Source organism: Balearica regulorum, chromosome Z (genome assembly GCF_011004875.1).
Source record: "Balearica regulorum gibbericeps isolate bBalReg1 chromosome Z, bBalReg1.pri, whole genome shotgun sequence".
Taxonomy (NCBI): domain Eukaryota; kingdom Metazoa; phylum Chordata; class Aves; order Gruiformes; family Gruidae; genus Balearica; species Balearica regulorum.
Genome location: NC_046220.1, coordinates 24490330 through 24506581, shown reverse-complemented (window position 1 = coordinate 24506581; position 16252 = coordinate 24490330).

Sequence of the window (16252 nt, the reverse complement as noted above, 5' to 3'; positions counted from 1 at the left end):
TTCTGACTTTGGATGTGGGAAGAAAAACAGGGGACAGCTATGAAATCTTCCCAAGACACCGCATCAACAGACTTCTCATCTTATGCAACAACTTCCATTGTAGTTCAGAACAAAGCAATCCTTAACCTCCTCACTTAAACCCTAAAAGAGACTGTATTAGCACACCCAAACATTACTCAAAGCTTTCTGACTTCTCTGGACCACTTTTCTGTATGGCTGATGTTTCTAGTACTGAGGACTTGCATAACTGTGTCCTGCTACCTGCCAGAGGGAGCTTTGGAAAACAGCTAAAAGAAACAGAAAATTTCATAGAAGAGAGAACTTCTGAGTGATTGGTTGTAAAGGCAACTGTCTCCATGTTCTTCTACCAGCCAAGGTCAAATTTCCAGTCTTCATTAGGTCTTCTCTACCAGGGCTATTCCTTTTACAGAGATGCTTCAAATAGTCTAGCATGTATGCAGATTGAGCAGTAGGAAAGCATGGGATGCAATAAACTGCATAGCTCTCAGAAAGAGGAGAATGGATTTCATGTTGGTCACATTAGCCCTGTGAGGCAGCCTCACATACTCTTGAAGAAGACAAGAGGGGGAAAAAATCAGAGGATGGAGCTAGGCAAGTTTCAGTGAAACATACAACCATCCCCATTAACCTCTCTTTCCTCTGTGAAAACTTCCTCCCACTGACAGGCTAAACTCCTACACCCTGGAAGTCTGGTTTTCACGGAGCATTTCAGACCTGCTCAAGGTGGTGAGCATATTAATGCTTCACCTAGCAGCTTGTTATGAAAGTTTGTTAATAGCTTGTTAAACAAGCTATCTTTTCTGCATATTAGTTAATAAATAATTGCTTTGTACTTTAATTAGTCATAGAATCATAGAATATCTCAAGTGGGAAGGGACCCATAAGGATCATCAAGTCCAACTAGCCACTCCTCGGACTTTAGGACCACCTAAGACTAAACCATATGACTAAAAGTGTCATCCAGACATCCTTTGAACTCTGACAGATTTGGTGTCATGACTACTTCCCTAGGGAGCCTGTCCCAGTGACTGACCACCCTCTCAGTGAGGAACCCCGTCCTAATGTCCAACCTGAACTTCCCTTTATGTAGCTTCATCCCATTTCCCCGTGTCCTGTCACTGGTCAACAGAGAGAGGAGGTCAGCACCTCCCCCTTTGCTTCCCCCCTTGAGGAAGGTATAGATTGCCATGAGATGACCCCTCAGTCTTCTCCACACTGAACAAACCAAGTGACCTCAGCTCCTCCTAAGCCTTGCCCTTGAGACTTTTCACCACCTTGGTCACCCTCCTCTGGACACAGTCCCATAGTTCGATGTCCTTCTTATAGGTATCCTTCTTTCAAGGTGTCTCTAAATAGGATAAGGCTGCCTGAACAAAGTGACCAGAGCAGGAGGGTTACACAGGTGGTACAGGGCTGTCTTTAGGAATTGCAGGTGGAGGACAGGAAATTTTGTAAGGGATGGCTATAAGCCATCAGCATCCCTTCTGCACAACCCGAAAAAAGCAACCTTGTTAACAAGGTATGACCCAGATTGCTTTAAATTGGATTCTTTGGGTTTTTTACATTAGATGTTGGCTGTACAGTGACAAGGCACAATGGCAGGTAGGACCAGGGATTTCCCTGTCCATGGCAAGGGTAGGGAATGGCTATCGGGAGCAGGGTGTTGTGGTATGTGGTAGGTATGTGAAGTATCTTGCACAGGAACAGTGTTGCCTGTTGATCTTTCCCCTGACCATGTGCTCTTGCAGGCAGGCTATAGGCTGCACTGCAGCCTGTGTGGACTTCACACCAGGGACAGGCAGAGTGCAGGAGGGGCAGAGGTTAGAGCTGCGTACAAAATTACCCCAGGTCAAGGTAACGGCATGTGTCCCTGCGGGGAAGAGCTTATTTTGAGGAACAGCCAGTGTCGCAGCTCTGGAGCAGCTGCTGGCATGGGACACTGGAGACAACAAGCAGCTATAATTTGAGGGAATGAGCACCAAAGCTCACAGCAACATCCTGTGAGCCTGTGGCTGGGCAAGATCAGAATCTGATTTGGTAACTCTGGTCTGGAAAGGAAACACCTATGTAAGTTAACATGGAATAAGTGCTTCAATTCTATACATTTTAAGAAAGTGAAAGCACATAACAAATAGAGACAGTGTCACATAAAAGGGTGAGAGTCTGATGCGTGGCTGAGGGAGGCCCTCCCGTTGAGTCATGAGGTTCAGAAAGGACCCCCCTGCTTTCTAAACTCCTTCTCAGAGAGGAGCCTAGGGGTGGCTAGCTCCAGTCTTAGTCCCAGACTTGGTCAATGGTTCATGTCTAAAGGATTATATATATAGCCACATACCAGAGTCAACGTTTGCCTGTCAGGGCCCCCAAAGAACTTACACTGACTCAGTTTCACAAAGTTGAAACTAATAGAAAGTTTATTAAAGTGACAGATACAAAGAGTTCAGAATTGCCGTTGATAAATGCACTCACTGCAACAGTGCTAATATACGACTGTGATCACAATAATAATGCTAGCAAAATATTATCACCGAAAGGGTGAAATCACAACTGCTTACCAAGAAGGCATCCCTGTCTTTGGTGGAGGACAAGGAGCACAGCCCATCAACTGCTGCTTTGGGGTCTTCAATATCTTCTCTCCCTGCCCCAGGGGTAACTTCCTCAGGGTCCTTTATACACCAGCCTTAGCTGTTCCCTCCCAGGGGTGATGTTTAACATGATTTGGGTGGAGAGTCAAGTACTATAGTCATATATGTTTAGCATGTACACCTTTTAGCTCATTAGCATATTTAGGGGTGTCAACTTTAACATTCATTTTGTGGATAATGAAGCAAAACCAGGCACCATGGCCTTCAAAATTCTGTGTAGATTCCACATCTGTTGATTCCACATTCTCCAGCCAAAACAGGGCCATCTTGCTGCCATAAAACTCCCTCCTTTGGCTGCTTCTGATATCATCCTTGTGGATCTCCATCCATGATGTTTGTGTAAGAGATAAACAGACACCTGTGTTTTTAACCTCTTAGGTGCAATTCCCACAGACAGCTACTGCAAAAAGCTGTGCATATTTGGAGCCTGAAAGAAAGGCAGAAAGGAATGAAGTCTTGTCTTTTAACCTTACAGGAAGTCTTTTGTTGTCTCATTGCGAGACTTTGAGAAGATTTAACCTCTTCTCCAGCTTTCCAGTTCCTAACATGGGGATGATTGCACTTAAGTCTCAGATATTGGAAGGATAGCTAGTTAACAGCTATAAAACACTAAGCAGTGTATGAAAGCTGAATGAATTAATAGAACAAACATCTAAATAAATTACTTGAGTAAGTAACATAGAAAAGATGATTCCATAAGGTACTTCACTCATCTTGGCAACTGTATTGGGATGCTTTTCATCAGTCTGTCATTTATTTTCATAGATTGCGAGCTCCATGGGAGAAGAGCTGTGTCTGTCCCCAGCACTGCCACAAGATCATGCTACCAAGTGGAAATAATGTCATGAAATATCTCTGTCAGGGCTATCAAAAGTTTATCAACTTTCAGACCTGAGTGTCTTTGTGAGCATCTATGTGTGCTCCCACTCCCAGGACCTCCATGAGGTAAGGAAGCACTCCTCTGTTTATCCCACACAAGGACACAAGGGGATGAAAAACCAGGAACTGTGGCAAAGCAAGGAAACCGCAGAAACCCCAGGGCCCAGGACTGCACCCAGGTGGCACACCACAGACATCTTTGCACAGAAAAGCCTTCCATAGGAGGCCAGCAGATGTGACACATGACCTGCAGCATGACCTGTGCCCTTCTGAACTGATGGCGCCCACCAGGCAGAAAGCCCTAAGCTCTGTGCTCTCCAGGAAGCATGTGGCAACACAGACAGAGCTGCCACAGAAGCGTACAGCCACCCAGATTTCAGGCTGCCGGAAGTGTCTGAGCTTGGCACTGGCAGGGGAAGGCAGTAGTGAGACTGGCTGCCTGAGATGTGACCAGGTAGATGACCTGCTCAGCCTGGTGGCAGAACTCTGTGAGGAAGTGGAGAGGTTAAGGAGCATCAGAGAAGCTGAGAAAGAGATAGACTGGTGGAGCCAAGCTCTGCCCTCCCTGAAGCAGAAACAGGGACACCTAACAGACCAAAGCCAAAGTGAAGGGGACCCTGTATCCTCCCCTCGCCAAGCAGAAGGCAGCAGCCTCAAAGAGGGGAGTGAATGGAAACAAGTCCATGCGTGATGTGGTAGGCAAACCCTCTCCTCCTCACCCACCTCACCATCCCACGTACCCCTGTGCAATAGGTACAAGGCTCTGGCTGTGGAAAGCCACTCGAGCGAGGATATGGATGACAGTCAAGCTACTCCAGAGGCAGCACCAAGCCCAAAAGGCCCATGCCTCGGGTTGTGACTACCCCAACAAAGAAGAAGAGGAGAGTTATAGATGTAGGGGACTGCCATCTGAAGGGTACAGAGGGCCAAATATGCAGGGCAGACCCTCCTCTCACAGAAGTCTGCTGCCCGTGTTAAGGACATCGCTAGGAAACTCCCCAGCCTGGTACGCCCCTCTGACTATTACCCACTGCTGCTCCTCCATGTGAGTGGGGATGAAACAGAGACACGTACCACAAAAGCGATCAAAAGGGACTTCAGGCTCTTAGGACAGTCACTGAAGGATTTGGGAGCGCAGGTAATATTCTCCTCCCTCCTTCCAGTTAAGGGCAGCAATGTTGGAAGGAATAGGCGGACACAGTCCATAAATGCACGGCTCCGTGGCTGGTGTCAGCACCACAACTTTGGGTTCTTTGACAATGGGGTGGCCTACACGGCACCAGGTCTGATGAACCCTGATGGGATTCATCTCTCTCAAAGGGGGAAGAGGATCTTTGCCCAGGAACGAGCAGGGCTCACCAACAGAGCTTTAAACTAGGCTTGAAGGGGGAGGGGGATAACATTGGGCTTGCCAGCGACATGTTGTGGGATGTGCCCAGGTTGGAGGGAAGGGGTGATGGCGAGGGCCCTCAGCCTACTGCTCAGACTTGATGGATACACTACAGCACGCTCGAAGCCTAGAGGAGATGAGCCGGGGGCCCCGGATGCAACAGGAACCAACAGGGTAACACTGGGAAGATACATCAAAAGAGTCCCAGCCACCCCAGCGAATAAGTCAGCCTCATCGGGGGCACAACTGAAATGCCTCTACGTGAACATATGGAGCATGGGGAACAAACAAGAGGAGCTGGAGACATGTGTGTGCCTGTAAGGTTATGACCTTATTGGCATTACAGAGATGTGGTGGGATAGCTCCTGTGACTGGAGTGTTGGGATGGAAGGGTACAGGCTCTTTAGGAAGGACAGACAGGGCAGGCGAGGAGGGGGCATCGCCCTCTATGTCAATGACCAGCTGGAGTGCATGGAGCTCCACCTGGGGATGGAGGAGGAGCCCACCAAGAGCCTACAGGTCAGGATTAAAGGGAGTGCTGGGGCACGGGACATCATAGTGGGGGTCTGCTACAGGCCTGACCAGGAGACCAAGCAGATGAAGCCCTCTATAGGCAGATAGGAGCAGCCTCACGCTCACAAGCCCTGGTCCTCATGGGGGACTTCAACCACCCTTACATCTGCTGGAGGGACAACGCAGCTGAGTGCAAGCAATCCAGGAAGTTCCTGGAACATGTCGATGACAACTTTCTCCTCTAAGTGATAGAGGAGCCCACGAGGAGAAGTGCCATGCTGGACCTTCTTCTCACCAATAAGGAGGGCCTGGTAGGGGACATGAAGCTCAAGGGCAGCCTTGGCTGCAGTGACCACGAAATGGTGGAATTCAGGATCCTCAGGGCAGCGAGGAGGGCAAGCTCACTACCGTGGACTTCAGCAGAGCAGACTTTAGCCTCTTCAGGGATCTGCTTGGTAGAACACCATGGGACAAAGGCCTGGAAGGAAGAGGGGCCCAAGACAGCTGGCTAATATTCAAGGGTCACCTCCTCCAAGCTCAGGAGCAACGCATCCCAACAAAGAGGAAGTCAAGCAAATCCACCAAGAGGCCCTGTGGATGAACAAGGAGCTCCTGGGCAAAGTCAAACAAAAAAAGGAAGCCTACAGAGGGTGGAAGCAAGGGCAGGTAGCCTGGGAAGAACACAGAGAAACTGTCCAGGCAGCCAGGGAGCAGGTTAGGAAAGCCAAAGCCCTGACAGAATTAAATCTGGCCAGGGATGTCAAGGACAACAAGAAAAGCTTCTATAGGTATGTCAGTGATAAGAGGAGGGCGAGGGAAAATGTGGGTCCCCTCCAGAATGAAATGGGTGACCTGGTTACCCAGGATATGGAGAAGGCTGAAGTACTCAACGACTTCTTTGCCTCAGTCTTCACTGGCAAATCCCTGAGCCACACTGCCCAGGTCACAGAAGGCAGGGACTGGGAGAATGCAGAACCACCCACTGTAGGAGAAGATCAGGTTCAAGAATATCTAAGGAACCTGAAGGTGCACAAGTCCGTGGGACCTGATGAGTTGCATCTGCGGGTCTTGAGGGAACTGGCGGATGAAGGGGCCAGGCCACTTGCCATCATATTTGAGAAGTCCTGGCAGTCCGGCGAAGTTCCCGCTGACTGGAAGAGGGGGAACTTTACCCCCATTTTTAAGAAGGGTAAAAAGGAAGACCCAGGGAACTACAGGCCGGTCAGTCTCACCTCCGTGCCTGGCAAGATCATGGAGCAGACTCTCCTGGAGACTATGCTCAGGCACATGGAAGATAAGGAGGTGATTGGTGACAGCCAACATGGCTTCACTAGGGGCAAATTGTGCCTGATAAATTTGGTGGCCTTCTATGATGGGGTTACAGTGTCTGTGGATAAGGGAAGGGCAGCTGACGTCATCTACCTGGACTTGTGCAAGGCATTCGATACTGTCCTGCACGACATCTTTGTCTCTAAATTGGAGAGACATGGATTCAATGGACGGACCACACAGTGGATAAGGAATTGGCTGGATGGTTGCACTCAAAGAGTTGTGGTCAACGGCTCAATGTCCAAGTGGAGAACGTTGACGAGTGGTGTTCCTCAGGGGTTGGTACTGGGACCGGCACTGTTCAACATCTTTGTCGGTGACAGGGATAGTGGGATCGAGTGCACCCTCAGCAAGTTTGCCGACGACACCAAGCCGTGTGGTGTGGTCGACACGCTGGAGGGAAGGGATGCCATCCAGAGGGACCTTGACAGGCTGGAGAGGCGGGCCCGTGTGAACTACATGAAGTTCAACAAGGTCCTGCACGTGGGTCGGCACAATCCCAAGCATGACCATAGGCTGGGTGAGGAATGGATTGAAAGAAGCCCTGAGGAGAAGGACTTGGGGGTATTGATTGACGAAAAGCTCAACATGAGCCGGCAGTGTGCGCTTGCAGCCCAGAAAGCCAACCATGTCCTGGTTGTGACCAGCAGGTCGAGGGAGGTGATCCTGCCCCTCTACTCCGCTCTTGTGAGACCCCACCTGGAGTACTGTCTCCAGCTCTGGGGGCCCCAGTACAGGAGAGACATGGAGCTGTTGGAGCGAGTCCAGAGGAGGGCCATGAAACTGAGAAGAGGGATGGAGCAGGAGAGTGTGTGTCTTCTTAGCAGACAGGGAGTGTGTTAAAGACTGCCTAACAGTATTTCCATGTACAGTTTTCCTATATGTTGCTGGGACCCTACGCTGATACCATTCCTTAAATTTCAGAAACCCCATGGCATTGCCTCATTGATGACACATACAGGTTGCTTTTCTTCTGTAATTCTCAGCCCCAGCAAGGAAGACAGATTAGTCTAACTCCTGGTGCATTTTTTAACAATGCTAATGTTAGCACACCAGCAGGGTACCAGTAATGACAGCAGCAGTCCTTCCAAACAAACCAGAATGACCAGTTGTGGAGCCCAGGTCCCAGCACCTCCCTGGGCTGGTGTTCTGGGAACTGACTGATTGCTGGAGCAACTGTCCCTGTTTCAATTAAGCGCAAATGAAACAAGGTAAAGCTGAAATAACTGCCAACAGAATGATTTGAACGGGTCTGCGGTGCAGCAGTAACACACAGGCGTGTAACCCTATAAAGTATTACATATGTGTGACACATGGTGGTGCTGCTGTTCAGCAAATGTGAAACCTGTGCCAGTAATGGCGAGAACAGATACCTGCCACTGTTCAAATGTATTGATTCGTGTGTGTAAGCATGTCTTCCAACACTGCTTGCATTCTGATGTTTTGATGACAAAATTTTTACTGCAGGTGTGCTACCCTAAACAATTTAACTTTTCCCTGATTTTATTTTTCTTACTGTGCACATATGCACATCTCTGTTGTTGTATGTGTAGATTAATTAAATACAAATCTTGATCAGAGACAAGTTCTTTGAGTTCCTTAATGCACTTTTCTCATCACAAGCCACATGGATAATATCACTTAGTAACAGGCAGGCTTACTCCAGTCCCCACTTAAACCAACAAGAATCTTTTCATTGCTTCGGGTCTAATTCACATTTCCTACACCTTTCTTCAACTCAGCTGGGGAACAGATTCTGAACTGTTTATCCATGGCTTTGTATTTATTAATCATATATTCAGCCTTTTACAGGATTTGGTATGTTTTTGCCAAATCCATTAAAAGAGCATTAGTGCATTGTACTGTACACTGTATCATATATTGACTTTGCCGTTTTTTCTTATTTTGATGGAATTTGGTCATTCTTCTGGTTTGGAAGCATATCTAATACTCCAGGTGCTCTGCCTTGGACTTCCAGGACCAGAGACAAGGAGCAGCTCAGTCTCTGAAGGCTGTTGTAGAGGTACTCCTGAACGTGCCAAGGAACAGCTAATCCCAGAGAAGAGGGCAATACTCCCAGTTTGTCCTCTGCTGCAGCCACAACTCCAGTGTACAGGGCTGGCTAGCAGGCTTGGGAGCAATGCTGGTGAGTGTTTGGCCTTCTCATGTCAGTTCATGGGGAAAAAGCTCTGTATTCATGAATGCTCAGCTACCTGAAAGAAACAAAACCAGAATGGACAAGTTTGGTTGTGGCAAATGCAAAACGGCACCTTGAAGGTTTGCAGCAGCACAGAGCAACCCAAACTCTGCAGAGACCATTATCTGCCCACCTGCAGCTCCAGGATGTTCTCTGCATGCCTGTGGTGGTATCTCAAATGAAGACAGAGATGTTGCTGGTTAGAAAGTCTTTCTAACACTGCTGGCCAGGCCCGTGTCTGTCACCCCACACTTGGTACCATGCTGTCAGAGGTACCCAGCTGTCCAGAGAAAAGAGGGGATCCATGTGCCTGGTGACTGCTTGAAAGACACATTGTGGACAACAGAAAACTGAGCTGTTATTGCATGGGCAGCAAAGGACAATACAGCCACTCACCTTTGGTTCAGAGCAAAACTCAGTGGAGCGGAAGAGAGCCTCTTGGTCAGCACAGAAAACAGTAATGCTGGGGTCTATGACAATTTTCACCTATTTATGGAATGCTGCAGCTAATGTGGGATATGCTAAAACCCACCAACCATAATTGAATGGTCTGAGCCTCCTGCTGACCTCCTTCCCCAGAGGAGCTGTCACTGCCGTGCCTGAGAAGGACCCCTTCCCAGCCCATGGCCTCCTGCTCCCAGCATGTGCCCAGCTGCCCCTCTCCATGGCACCCACCTGCCCCTGCTGTGGGGAGAGAGGGGGTAGGACTCAGCACCCACCTCCCCACAGAGACTAGGGGCATGCTGCTATGTGGATCCTAGAGGAGGGACCTCAGGAACAAGATGTCCCTGGCAATGACCCTGGTGTCCCTCCAGAGACATCTGTTCAGTGCCCACATCGCTGCTGTGTGAGTACCGTGTGTTGGTGGTGTGGAGCAGGGGGGAGGTGGGATGTCACTCCTGGTGCCAAGGTGAGCCAGGGAGAAGGATGGGGTGGTTACCCCCACAGGGACACTTGAGTCCCACCACAACAGCTTGGGCACTGCCAGTGCAGTGGCTGCTGCTCAGGAGGGCACAAGAACAAAGCCCCTCTGCAGGCTTGATCAGCAGCTCTGGTCAACTGCTCCAAAGGATGCAACGGCTCAGGAAGCAGAGCCAAGCCTCCACAGGGGAAAGCTTTTCCTCAGCTTCAGGAGACCTGTGGGTGGGATGAGCTGGGACAGGTCTGTGCAGATTGTGGGAGAGGAGTCACAGGCTTCTACTCTTCCCAGCTGTGTGGAGAAACAACACCCAGAAAGATCCCTTTAGCTTCCAGACTTGCTTCTTTTCAGCTCAAAAGTGAAAATCCCCTTGTGAAGGGGATTTGCAGCCTCTTCTTCCTGGCCCTGGTCACTCTTGATGAGCATTGGTAAGCATGCACCAGCCAGCTGTAGCACAGACATGTTGGATACCAGCTCTAAGTGTGAGGGAGAGACACAGGAGCCTGGGGCACCTTCCAGCTTCCCGTTTTGGTGACTAAAGGAGTTGTGAAGAGGGACTCCCCAAGCAGATCTCAGCTTGCCTAAGAGCTGACACACACACAGAGCTTTTAGGAAGTGGACTGAGTAAGACCCTTTTGCATACAGGTCCCTCATCTTTTACAGCTTTCCTTTTAAGATAGCCAGTGCCAAACAGCTGCTTTTAATAAGACTAAAGTTCAGGTGGCTTGTATCAGATGAGTTACCCCCCCAGGTGATATCAGCAGGAAGATGTCACTGATCCAAGTGCAGACTGCCAGCAGCTGCTGAAAACTTCAGGCTTCTTTTTGCTGGGCCTTTTGGGCTGACTCCTGCTTCAGGGTTTACCTATGTGCCTAGTAAAAGACTGAGGCAAACCAAACCTTTTCTTCTGAGAGCAGCATTTTCTCTCTCTCTCTAGATTTGTGTGCTCCTCAACTGTACTCTCCATGTGGTGAGTTTTGTACTTCCCTTTTCAACTAGGCTTTTCTCTTTGCATTCTGTCAGTCCCTCCAAAAGAGGTCCTTGACCCTTAGATCAATTCCTTAACCTGCATCTGTTGTAATAGCAATAGTGTCTACCACAGGGTCCCTCTGGCTCTGCAGACTTGTCCTTTCAGTAAAGGCTTATATCCTGTATTCTGGACTAGTAGATTTCCTTGGATCATGAACATTAGACTGAGCCCTCCACCTTTTTGAGGATTCATAGCCATTTCTGACCATCTTTCAAGCATAAAGAGCAGAAACTTGCAGGTACCTACTTTGGACATCATCTTCTCTATAATAATGATCACTGTCTGTACTTCTTGGTCTCCTTTTGCTGCAGCCTTTGCTATGTGATCAAGATCTGCTTACTTCTGTGGATGTGGTGCTCTCATGACTTAGAGTCTGGCTTTTTGGAAGGATGCTGGTGTCATGAGCTCTTGACCTTCTCTTGCTTCTTTGGTCCTATCTTTGCTACTATCTCTGCCTCTCAACTGTTCTCTTTTAAACTGGCCTTTGATACAACACTCCTTAATAGTCCTACAGCCATGACTACCTTGGCTATGCTGTGAATGGGATTGTTGACACCTGGAGTTTCTCTTTCAGGACAATCTGTGACTCCATGGGAGCATATCATGTCCCTTCCTGAAGAACAGCTCCTGATTGTAACTGTTGCCTCAACTCCTGCTCAGATTTTTGGCTAACCCAGCTCATGCTAAGGCCTAATGTGTGCTGGGAGCAGTGCGGTCAAAGGTCAAAGCAAGAGCAACAGGTGGCAGGACAGATGGCTAAAAAGAGCTAAAAGGCCATTATATAGCCATTATCACCTGCAGCCATCATCTTTGCATATTGATTGTCTGGCAGTTTCTTCAGAATCTGTGAACTCATGGAAATTATATAGCTCAAACTTCCAAGCTGGAGGGTGTAAAACATCAGCTTACCAAAAACACTTTTGAAGCAGATCCAACAGAGCTGGACTGCTGAGGCTTTTATGCTTCCTGGAGTGATACAGGGGATACCACAGCATGATGGAGGAGGAAGGATGAGTACTCTCACCATCGGCTAGGTAAATATTTTGTTCATAGGTGCATGCGTCACAAGTTATAAGTTGTGAGTTGCAGGTTATGAATTAGAGAACTTACAAGTGAGAAACCTTATGACTTAAGTGATGAATTTGTGAATTCACATGATAGGCTAGTCTGTGTAAAGGGGATTGAACCCTTGTTTTTCATGTTTGTTTTCTTTCTTAATGACCTCATAAAATTAAGTTTCATTTGCAGAGTACCTTGTCCTGTAAATTTGAGATATCCAAACAGACCATGGCACCAATCTAGTCCTATGGAGACGTATCTTTGGAATCTCAGTCAGTCTATCCACTGTGCTTAGCAATAAATCTATTTATTTTAAAGTTATTTTTGGTATCAATATTATGCTCAGGCATATTATGATTCAGTAGAAATGAGTTACCAAGTTACTTCTTCAAAAGTCATTAACCCATCTTTTGCAGCAAGCCCAGGAGCACATTGTAACCACCTGGAGGGCTGCCTGGCAGAAAAGGACCTGGGGTTGTTGATCAACAACTGGCTGAGTAGGAGCCGGCAGTGTGCCCAGGTGGCCAAGAAGGCTAACAGCATCCTGGCTTGTATCAGAAATAGTGTGGCCAGCAAGACCAGGGAAGTGATCGTCCCCCTGTACTCAGCACCGGTGAGGCCTCACCTTGAGTACAGTGTTCAGTTTTGGGCCCCTCACTACAAGAAAGACATTGAGGTGCTGGAGCGTGTCCAGAGAAGGGCAATGAAGCTGGTGAAGGGTCTAGAGCACAAGTCTTATGAGGAGCAGCTGAGGGAACTGGGGTTGTTTAGCCTGGAGAAAAGGAGGCTGAGGCTGAGTGACCATATCATTCTCTGCAACTACCTGAAAGGAGGCTGTAGCTAGGTGGAGGTCGGTCTCTTCTCCCAAGTAACAAGTGATAGGACAAAAGGAAATGGCCTGACGTTGCACCAGGGGAGGTTTAGATTGGATATTAGGAAAAATTTCTTCATGGAAAGGGTTATCAAGCATTGGAACAGGCTGCCCAAAGAAGTGGTTGAGTCACCGTCCCTGGAGGTATTTGAAACGCATGTAGATGTGGTGCTTAGGGTTATGGTTCAGTAGTTGGTTTGGCAGTGCTAGGTTTATGGTTGGACTTGATGATCTTAAAGGTCTTTTCCAACCTGAATGATTCTATGTCTCTAAGTGTGCCGTACAGAAACAAAAGGCACACACATGGACAGACACACACACACTCATGAGTGCACCCACACATGGACACATAGCACAGGTTGAAAAGGTGCAGGCTTGTGCAGCACCTCAGCAGGGAGAGCAGGTACAATGATGTACTCAGTACTGTGTGCAGGTTGACCCAAAACAGCACTGCATGCCATATTGAAGTGGTTGTGCAGTTCTCTAAATCCAGCTTTTTAAGCAATATTCTTTCACAAAGTTTGGCTGCCATGTTGTGGCTGAAAAAATAGTTTTTAAAAAAGCTAAAGCAAGTATCTATTTCTGATAGAGTTGTCTGCAGTATTATTTTAACATCCTCGGGAATGGAAATGGGCAGTCTCCTAGCTAGTCCAGAGTGCATTTAGAAGTGGGGACAGTTATAGCCAGCAGAAATAATGTACTGGATAAAAGACTACACTGGAGAAAACATTCCCCACAGTCTGATTCCACCAAGGGAGAAAATTTTAAAGGTGGGAAAAGTTGTCCTAGCCCAAAAGAAGAACCTGGTGGGTGCCACTGGTGGTGAAATGTTAATTTCCTTCTTCAGCCAGGGTGAAGCTGCTTCCTCTGCTTTATAAATTTTTATTCTGCATCCCTTCATCTTCTCTTTCATTTACTTTACTTGTCCAGGTTGCTCCAATTGCTGCTCATGTGGCAACTTCCTTTGCCTCCAGTGAGTTTTATTGCTGATCTCTTTCTTTTTTTTTCCTCTGCTATAACTTTTCATCTGGTTTAACCAGATCTCACAGCAGGACAGTGTGGACTTTATAATGATGGAGCAGCACTTCGCATGTCAGGTAAGTTTGTGGAATAGTCTGCCCAAAGGAAGGGAGTGATGCTGAGTGGTACCTGTCTAAAGCAGAGTGCGCACACACCGGCTGAAGAGCTATCATCTTCCAGGCAGCCCAGCAAGCTCTTTTCCACCCAGCGTTGCTGGGAATAGTCTGCTTCCACCTCTGTCATCCTGTTTGCCAATAGAGGACAGTTAAGATGGAGCAACTGGGTAGCACTCCACTGACCCCAACTTTCCCTGCAAATGAATCTGCATGATGACAGCAGGGTCTAAACAGTGAGATTAAAAAAACTGTGACTGAAGTGAGGCTTCTAGAGATCTACACTTAGGCACTGGAATAAATACCCCTCATTTAAAAGTGGCAGGCATCTACATGTTCCTCTTGACACAAAGCAGGACTTCTAGAAGAGGTTCTTAAGGCTGAAGCCTCCACTGTCCAGCAAAATGAAAAGGAATGGCTCCTCCATGGGAGGACCTCCATGATGCTCTGTGAATATTTCACTAAAGGTCATCTGAAGTTTATCCTAACAGAAAACCTGCTCTGACGTAGGCTCTCAATGGGCTTCAGCTTCCTTGAGGGTATCTTCACCTGCTGTGGTGTTGGGTTCTTCACAGGCTTCAGTGTGGATATCTTGCTCCACCATGGTCTCCATGGGCTGCAGGGGGACAGCCTGTGTCACCATGGTCTCCTCCACAGACTACAGAGGAATCTCTCCTCCAGCACCTGGAGCACCTCCTCCCCCTACTTCTGCACTGACCTGGGTGTCTGCAGAGCTGTTTTTCTTACATATGCTCATTCCTCTCCCCCAACTGCCAAGCAGTGTATTTTATCCTTTCTTAAATATATTCTCAAAGAGGTGCTACCAACTTTGCTGATGGGCTCAGCTTTGGCCAGTGGTGGGTCTGCCTGGGAACCAACTGGAACATGAGGGCAGCTCCTGTTGTCTTCTCACAGAAGCCACTCCTGCAGTCACATAAACCAAATATATGGACTGAACTCAAATCTCTTTCAAGCTCTGCTGGAAAACTCAGGCTGCCTCGAAGCACAGATGCCCTCTTGCATTATATGAACCAGAGGGCAGCTACCAACTGTGCAGATCTTAAACACATGGTACAAATCAAATCTGAGTCAGCAGCTTTTCAGTCTAGTCCTTTGCTAACTGGATAACAGAGCAATAGCTAACAACTCTGCTTTCCAAGGTAAATGTATACTTTAATTCTGCAGGACTTATCAGAGAAAGCTAAGCAAAATCTGCTCAGAACACCCACTCTGCTGATTGAGCACATGGCATTAGAGCCGCTGTCTCCACTGGTGTAACTTGCTCCTGCCTGTCACCATGTGTGAGTGTGCATTTGGGTGTACAGATACAGGAAAAAGAAGGGCAGGAAGTACCCAAAATATGAGCTCTGAGTACCAAGGCAAAGACACATGCTGGTACAAGCAAGCAGTATAAGCAAGGTGTTAGGTATGTGTAGACAGAAAAGGTAATTGGTGTTTTCCTATTGGTGTAGGTGAGCTATTGAATAAGACAGTCACTGAAGGCTTGCATATGAAAAAGCATTCCCCATTGAGTAATCAGATGGCTGCTTGTTTGCAGCTTCCTAAAGAACAGATGCCTTGTGTGCACGGCCTGCAGGGGTATGGTAGTTGATAGGTGTGTATAATGCTGTATAAGAATCGGTGATGTTTATCTGTGGCATATAGTTTCCTCACCCAAATCAATTCTCCCTCTCACACGTGTACTGAGTCAGTGAGACTTGTTTTAGAAAAGAAAGCAGACCTGGCTATTTTTCCAATGTGGAAAAAGATAGCATTTTTCTTCAGAACAATGCTGTTTCTACTATGTTCTCTGAGTGAGTGTGGCTTGCTCCTTTCTCAATAACCTTCATTCTGTTTTCTCCTGGAGGCTGGTCAAGCTGCCAGGAGAGGGCAGCAACCAAGCACAGAAACTGCACGCCAAACCCTATAGTAGGTCACATGGGAATTTAATTTAAGGGATCATTAGCACAGAAGCTCTGTGTTTTACTGTAATTATTGCTCAATGCACTTAGCCTGCTGCCAATTTGTTCTTACTGCAAAGCAAACCTCTGAATTTTTCTCTTTTCTTTGTGTTTTCTTTCAAACAAATCAGCCCAAACTTCTGATGAATTATTTGAAATAAATTCTGTGTTGTGGGAGCATGGTCAGATGAACACCAGGCACTGCTCTGAGAATGCTCTGTAGAAGACATAGATCCCACACCTGCATTTCTGTTTAATAGTACTGTTTAATATCTTCATCAATGACGTAGACAGGGGGATCAAGTGCA